The 7689-nt window shown below is 61.9% G+C and overlaps 1 long non-coding RNA gene across 1 annotated transcript; it reads left to right on the top strand.

Moving 5' to 3' along the window:
- The first annotated feature begins 930 nt into the window (after positions 1-930).
- On the top strand, positions 931-7119 carry LOC108532367 (uncharacterized). The gene is made up of 2 exons (XR_001886423.1): positions 931-1220; positions 6635-7119. It is a non-coding gene; the product is annotated as an uncharacterized LOC108532367 (long non-coding RNA).
- The last annotated feature ends 570 nt before the right edge of the window (positions 7120-7689 follow it).

Genomic DNA, 7689 nt, shown 5'->3' with positions numbered 1-7689 from the left:
AAAACTAGCCGGGCGAGGTGGCGGGCGCCTGTAGTCCCAGCTACTCGGGAGGCTGAGGCAGGAGAATGGCGTGAACCCGGGAGGCGGAGCTTGCAGTGAGCTGAGATCCGGCCACTGCACTCCAGCCCCGGCGACAGAGTGAGACTCTGTCTCAAAAAAAAAAAAAGAAAAAAGAAAAGAAAAGAAAATGACTGATTTCTAGAACATTTGGAGAAAATTGGAAACTCAAAATTAGTTTTGTCTTTAACTTCTTCTGTAAGGGAGGGGGCATTATGATGAACGTCTGGTCTGGGCAACTGCCATGCGAGACCGCAGGAGGCGCCGCCCGGGTGAGGGGCGGGGCCTGGATCGGAGGCGGGGCTCTGAGTGGGAGGCGGGGCCTGTATGGGAGGCGGGACCTGAGTGAGAGGCCGTGCCTGGGTGGGAGGCGGGGCCCTGAGTGGAGGCGGGGCCTGGGTGGGAGGCGGGGCCCTGAGTGGAAGCCGTGGCCCAGGTTAGAGGCGGGACCTGGGTGGGAGGTGGCGGGACCTGGGTGGGAGGTGGCGGGGCCTGGGTGAGGGGCGGGGCCCTGAGTGGAGGTGGGCCCTGAGTGAGGGGCGGGGCCCTGGGAGGGAGGCGGGGCCTTAAGTGGAGGCGGGACCTGGGCAGGAGGCAGGGTTCCCCCAGGAGGCGGGTCCCTGAGCGGGAGGCAGGGCCCTGAGTGGGAGGCGTGGACTGGGCGGGAGGCGGGGCCCTGAGTTGGGGGTAGGGCCTGGGCAGGAGGCAGGGCCTGGGCGGGTGGTGGGGCCCGAGGTGGGAGGCGGGGCCCAGGGAGGGAGGCTGGGCCCGGCGCCCTGAGTGGAGGCGGGGCCCGGGCAGGAGGTGGGTGGGGTCTGGGGCTCCGTGCATCCCGCCCCGAGGATACTTTCTCCCTAGCATGTTGTGCTGTCAGGTTCTGCCCCGTCCTTAGATCTCAGCTCTGAGCTGCCCTCACAGCCCTGCACATCTTTTCTGGCCACACCGGTGGCCCGCGGGGTTCTGGCTGCTTCTGTCTCGTGGTATAGGCCTCCCTGACTGGCCGAGGGTGTGGGGCGCCGTGGCGGGGTCCCCGGGGCGAGGCTGCCCGGCCTCCGCGGTTGGTTCGGCGCCCGCGGGGCTGCAGCTCCCGGCTCGCACTCCATCATCGACGGATGACAGCGGGAACGGTGGGAGTTCATTACAGGGACCATGAATTGTTGGAGGTAATTTAGATTACAATTTAAAGTTTAATTTAAAAATCTATCAACAAATGTGAAAGTACTGGAGGAACATTTTAAAATGCACTTTAATCTCACCAGCACAAATAGCTTCTCGGGGCTCTAAACATCATCACCTGGAAAAACAGTAAAACTTTACTGCATCTTTAATTAAATTACAAACACAAAGGATAATTAACTTTTTTATTTTTATTTTATTCGTGCCATTGTTTCTCGTCCGAGTCAATATCTTCCGGCTGCAGGAGCGGCTGTTACGAGGAAGTTTACGGCGAGGCCTGATGGGTGGATGCCCCGGGGCGGATGCTCGGCCCATGCGCCCTCCTTGCGGGCCCCGCAGCGCTGGGGCCGCGCCCCTTTCTGCCCCCACAGCGCGGACACTCCTAGCCAGCCCGTGGCGGGAGGCGCCCTGGGGACACGCGTGGCCGTGGCTCGCGGGTGTCGCGTCTGCTCACCTCCGACCGGTTCTGGGCGTTCTGAGTCTTAACTCACTCACGCCCCACAGCGGCCCTGGGAGGCAGCCCCACCCCTTTTACAGGCGGGGAAGCGGAGGCTCAGAGAGGTCGGGCCATCCGCCCTGGTCACACAGCGGCTGCGTCACCGGCGGACTCGAGCCTGGCCCCACCCGTGCGCGTTGCACTTCTGGGGGCTGGGCTGCGACTCAAGCCCCCTCTCCAGGACGCGGGGCTGGGACAAAGGGGCGAGTGCGGAGGGCGAGGGGGGTGGCGCAGGCGCCCACGCAGGGGCTTGGTACCCAAAAGCGACATGCCGGTCCCCATGGGGGAGTGGGCCGTGGGGGCCCGAGGGCGGCCGGAGTGGGGGGCCTTCCCCGAGGGCCGTGGGCGCAGCGGCAGGGCCGAGGCCGAGGCCACCAGGCGGGGCGCCCTCAGGCGCTGGGCCGGGCCGGGGGCCGGGCCGGCGCTGCTGGACCCTCGGGCGGGGGCGGCGGTCGGGGGCGGGGGCGCACCAGGTCTGGGGGGGCAGCTAGCGGGATTCCCTGGAGGCGCAGCCCTTTCTTCCGGGTTGGTCGGATTCGGGAGGGCTCGGGAGGGGCGTCCAGCAGCGCTGGGTAGGGGACCTTGACTTCGGCCTGGAGGGCGGGGCGGGGCTATGGGGGGAGCACCCCGGCTCTGCGCCTGCGGGGCTGGGGGGTCTAGGGGTGTCGCAGCCGGGCCGCGCCCTTTCCTTCCCGCCCCGCCTCGAGAGGCAACCCCTCCCCTCCCCTTCTTCTCTCACCTCCCCCTCTTCTCTCACCTCCTCCGCCCCTTCCCTGCCCTCCCTTCCCTTCCCCGGTGACGGTGGGAGCCTCGGTTCGCTCCTTGCCTCCTCCGAGCCTCGTTGCCTCGTCTGCAGAGGGCGGTTCGGGGTAGGGAGGTCGCAACCTCGTAGGTGTGTGTGGAGGGCGGGGCGCTTCCCACGAGGACCTGCAGAGTCTGGTGGGTCTGTCGTGCTCACGACAAATCTTCTGCCCCCAGCAAGGCCCGTGTGATGCCCTCACCCCTCACCTCCTGCCCCCACACGTTCCTGCAGAGCTTCCAGGCCACACCGACTCTCACGCCCACACTCTGCGCCCTTCTGCACACCGGGTGCAGGCACTAGCGCACGCACCGCCGTCCCCAAGGCTCGTTGGCCCCTCCTGCCTGGCACGCCCGCCCCTGGCACTTGCATGCAGACGGGGCGCAGGCCACACGGGGTGTTCAGTTTTAGAGCGGTGGCTGCTTAATTATTGGTTAATCTAGCAATTTAGCATGCTTCATTTAATTCTAATTAGGAGAATTAATAGGCAGGGAATAGCGATTTCAATAGACTGGCACAAAACAAAACCTAGCCTGGACATCGTGCCGGTCTGGAGGCCGTGTCCAGGCTTGGGGTGGGCTCTGGGGGTGTTGGCAACCAGGACTGCAGACCTTCCCAGATGCCTGAAGGTCGTGGCGGGGGAGGGCACTCAGGGCGAGCAGGAATCGCGCTGTGGCTGCTCACTGCCGCCTGCAAGGGCAGCCGGGCCAAGGGCATGGGGAGCATCCCCAGGCAGCACCCCCGCAGCCCCCCACCTGCACCCCTGCAGCCCCTCACCTGCAGCCCCCCACCTGCAGCCCCGCGACTGCCTGGCCCCGCAGAGCCTGTGTTTGTCTCTGCTCATGATCGGCTCCCTGACAAGGCCCCGACATTGGACAAGGCTGTTCCTCTAATTAAGGGTGCTAATTGAATTAAATGGCCGCGGTAATGAGCAGATGAGCGGCATAAAAAGTACAGAGTCAGATAGGCCAATTAACAAGAGCGCCGCGCATAATTATAACATTGGAAATACATGCAGCTCGCTCCAGCATTGTTAATTGTTACCGGGGGATTTATGGTAATTGGCCCACAACAGGCAGCCGGGGAACCTGCCCAGGGCTGGTAATTAAAAAAATGATATTCTACACAAATGCCGGATGGCCTAATTAGGCCTTGATTTACATAAAGGCCTGTGAGGAGGTGGTGGGCACCTCACCGCTGCTGCTGGGGCCACTGTGGCCAGCAGTCCACGAGGTGAGGCCAGCAGGCAGGAGCCCCCACAACACCCCACACCCTGTGGCCACGGGAGCTGCTGGTGTCCAGGCTCCGTCTGCTGGTGGCGTCCCCATGGCCATCCCTGAGCACTGAGCACAGGCCCTGCCTCTGTCTGGGAGAAGACCTCCAGGGCCCAAGGCCACCTTCCCCTGGGTTCGCCACTGTCCTGGGGGCCAAGTCCATCCATCCAGCACATGGCCCCCTCTACTCTCCCTGTGTGCTCCCCTCCTGCAGTGTCCCAGTGAGTGTGCCTGGCCAATGTCCTGGGCGCATGGTCAGGCAGGTGATCTGGGTCCAGCCCTCCCCTACCACGAGGACAGCCTCAGACCCAACGCCCCTGGTGCAGGAAGTGCCCCTGCCCCCACCCTACCCACTCAGTTGCCTCAGAGAAGACCCGAAACACTACCAGATGCACAGAGGGCTGGAGGGAGGGAGGGGCTGGGAACAGTGTGCAGTGTGGGAGAGAGGGGCAGGGGCACCCTTGGAAGGCAGAGAGGAGGCCAGCTAAGCTCTGACTCATCCCTCGGTCTGATTTACCCCCCTCCCTCAAGGAGGCTGCCCTGCGCCCCATTTTACAGAGTGGGAAGTGAAGTCTTATGTCTGACAAACTAGGCCCAAGTCTCCGGGCTTCCACCACAGCCTGTCTCCTCTCCAGGGGCTGTCCCCAGGGGCCAGCATGGTGCCAGGCATCTCCAGAATGTGGACCCCTGCTGGGCACAGTCCCAGCCACCCCTGCAGCATCCCTGGCCTGCCGCCGCCGCCACCTCTTCGACTTTCTCAAGCAGATTTACCGTAACGTTCACACTCTGAACAGAAAACTCTGCCTCATTTACAAATGTAATTTCAATTGAGGGTAGTTTTCCAATCTCCTTTCATTTGAGTCCCAATTGAGCCCCTTCTCGCCATGCTGATGGCATGATTAGACAGTGTGCGCGCCGAGGCAGATTAGTCAAGCGCGGCCCCGTAAATTGGGAAGGATGTTTTATCAGGACACGTCGCTGCACTGCAGGCAGCTGTGGGGTGCTCTGGGCTGTCCCCTCAAATCACGGTTATGGAATAATTTAGCCCGCGATTCTCTGTGATTACTGCCGCCACTGATCATGCTGTCACTTTCCGAGTGAGCACTTCATCCTGCGTTTATTCATGCCAGATCTGTTTTGCTTTCGTAATGAGCACATATTACCCCGGCACAAAGAGGATGAAGGCGGCCGCGTGATAGATAGGCGTGAGATTAAATGGGATCTTTATGACTCTGCAGCCATCAGTTCTGACTGTGTGATAAGACGCGTCGACTAGGGCCCTGATTTGCTCTTTATTGGAGCCAATATTAGCATGCGCTCACCAGTGCACGGGCTGATCAAACCCACTTAAGGTGGACTCACCACATAGGCCCAGCTGCAGATGCTGCTGGGATAGCCAGGAGGGAGGCTGCAGCCCACAGCTGGGCAGGTGGGGGGTGGTGTGGAATTCTCACACTGCCCTGGGGCCACTACACCCTGGGTGGCTGCAGGGGGTCCCGGGGGTGAGGTGCCCCTGGCGACCCCGGGCACAGTGGGCTGTCCTGTATGCCTGGGTCTCAGGGTGGCCCTCTCCTTTCCCACCCCTTACCAGGCTGCCAAGAACGATGACTCTCCCAGCCTATTCTGGGGACCCAGCAGCCTCCTCATTGTGTCCCCAGCTCCTGCTCTCTGGCAAGGGGGGAGATTAGCTTGTTTAGGACCCCAGGGGTGCCAGGCCATTTCCTGGGTGCGGGCAGTGTCCAGCACCTTCCTCTTCCACTCGGTATCACGGAGACCCCTCCCTCCTCCTGCTGGACAGCTGCCACCTGTACTTAGCTTCGGGTAAGGCGCTCCCCGTCCTGCCTCTCTATCTTCCTGCCATACCTTCAGCAACCCCCTGGACAGCCCCTCTTCCAGGCCACCCCTCTGTCAGGGGCACTGCTTGTGCCTATCACTGCCTTTCTTTCCCCTGATGTGGCCCCTGCCAGACCGCAGCCATCTCCCCTGTCAAAGTCCCCTGCAGCTCAGATTGGATGATGCCAAGTGCAGCCCAGGGCATGCAACTCGGGTGCAGGGTGGGATGGGGTAAGATTAGGGGCCAGAGAGACTCGGGGTGTGGCGGAGTCCTGGACCTGAGTCCACACAGCGTCCCATCCTGTGGCCGCGCTTTCTCCTGAAGGGGCTCCAGCCCTCCCCAGGGGCCACAAGCCCAGCTGGGTGTGCCCCATGCAGTCAGCCCTGCTGGGCGGCCCCCAGCTGCCTTTTCCCCAGCAGGGCATGGGCAGGCAGTGGGCACTCGGGGTAGCTGGCTTGCTGCACTCTGTCCTCTTGGTGGGCGGATGGGACCCCTTCACTGCGTGGGGACTGGGCTGCTCTCATGTGCCTTTAGACGTGCAGGTCGCTTCTGTGGCCTTCTGTGAAGGGCCTTTCACTCATCCACCTGGCACATTTTTAACCTCAGTGTCATGTGTTGACACCCAGGGAGGCAGAGGCCATGAAAGCTCGTCATAGCCGAGGGGTTCGGGCAGCTGGTCCGTCTGGGGAGGCCCAGCAGCCTGGCACAGAGGGCGTGGGCCCTCCTGCCAGAGGCAAGCTGAGCCTGCCACCCGCTGACCACCAGCCGTCCAGCCAGCCCCACTCCCTGGCTCCAGGCCCACCTCTTGCACCTGCCAAAGCCTCGCCTGTCTTAGGGGAGCCCGTGTCTGCAAGGCCCCACAGGAGGGGCTGGGACGGAATGGGGCTGAGGGTCCCTTGAAATGATCCCTCGGCTGAGGGCCACAGAGGAAGAGGGGTGTGGGGGCACCAGAGACCATCTGTGTTTTTGAAGAATGTCTTTTCCAATCTTCCTCATAGAGCAATCCGAAGAAACATGCTGGATGTCCCCGGAGGAGGAGCTGAACCCATTTGAAAGGGGGCTTCACTGACTCTCTCCACACACAGGCCACCGGGGGAGAGCAGCCACATGACCAGCGGGCTGGGGCTTTTGCCCCTGATGGGAGGGGATGAGGAGGGCACCGGTCTGGCCCTGAGACAACCCCCAGACCAGCCCCGACTGGGACACTCTGCAGGACATCAAGCAGCGCCCCCCAAAGCTGTCAAGGCCATCCTAGACCAGCGGGGCCTCAGGAGATGGTGCAGAGTCCCGGACCAGACAAAGGGCACTGGGAAAGCAGGAGCCCGAAGGAAGGCTGGAATTCAGGGAAGAGCCACGTGCCAGGCTGTGACAAAGGTGACAAGATGAAACACTGGCGGGGGAGGGGGAGGCATCCGAACTCTATGCGCTGTCTTTGCACTACTCTGTAAATCTAAAATTATTCAGAAGTGAAAGTTAAAAATCACTCTGGCTTTGGTGTGCAGTGTGGCTGCTGGGAGGGGGGTGAAGAGCTGGGGATGAGGGAGAAGCTCGGATGAGGGAAGAGCTGAGGCCGAGGGAGGAACTGAGATGAGGGAGAAGCTGAGGGTGAGGGGGAGCTGAGGATGGCCGGAGCTGGGAGGGAGAAGCTGGGGATGAGGAGGAACTGCAGTGAGGGAGAAGCTGGGAATTGGGGAGGAGCTGAAATGAGGGAGCAGCTGGGATGAGTGAGGATCTGGGAAGAGGAAGGAGTTGGAAATAAGGGAGGTGCTGGGATGAGGGAGAAGCTGGGGATTGGAGAGGATCTGGGGAAGAGTGAGGACCTGAGGGAGGAGCTGGGGATGAGGGAGTGGCTAGAATGAGGGAGGAGCTGGGAAAAAGGAGGACCCGGGATGAGGGAGGAGCTGGGGAAAAAGAGGAGCTGGGAGGAGAGAGAAGCCAGGAAGAGGGAGGAGCTGGGAATGAAGAAGGATCTAAAATGAAGGAAGAGTTGGGATGAGGGAGAAGCTGAAGGGGCGGGAGGTGTGGAGAGACATTTTAGAGGTGGGAGGCTGTG

This window comes from Rhinopithecus bieti, unplaced genomic scaffold (genome assembly GCF_001698545.2).
Source record: "Rhinopithecus bieti isolate Rb0 unplaced genomic scaffold, ASM169854v2 scaffold_9581, whole genome shotgun sequence".
In the NCBI taxonomy this organism is placed as follows: domain Eukaryota; kingdom Metazoa; phylum Chordata; class Mammalia; order Primates; family Cercopithecidae; genus Rhinopithecus; species Rhinopithecus bieti.
The sequence above is the reverse complement of the archived record's forward strand: the minus strand, read 5'-3'. Positions and strand labels throughout refer to the sequence as shown.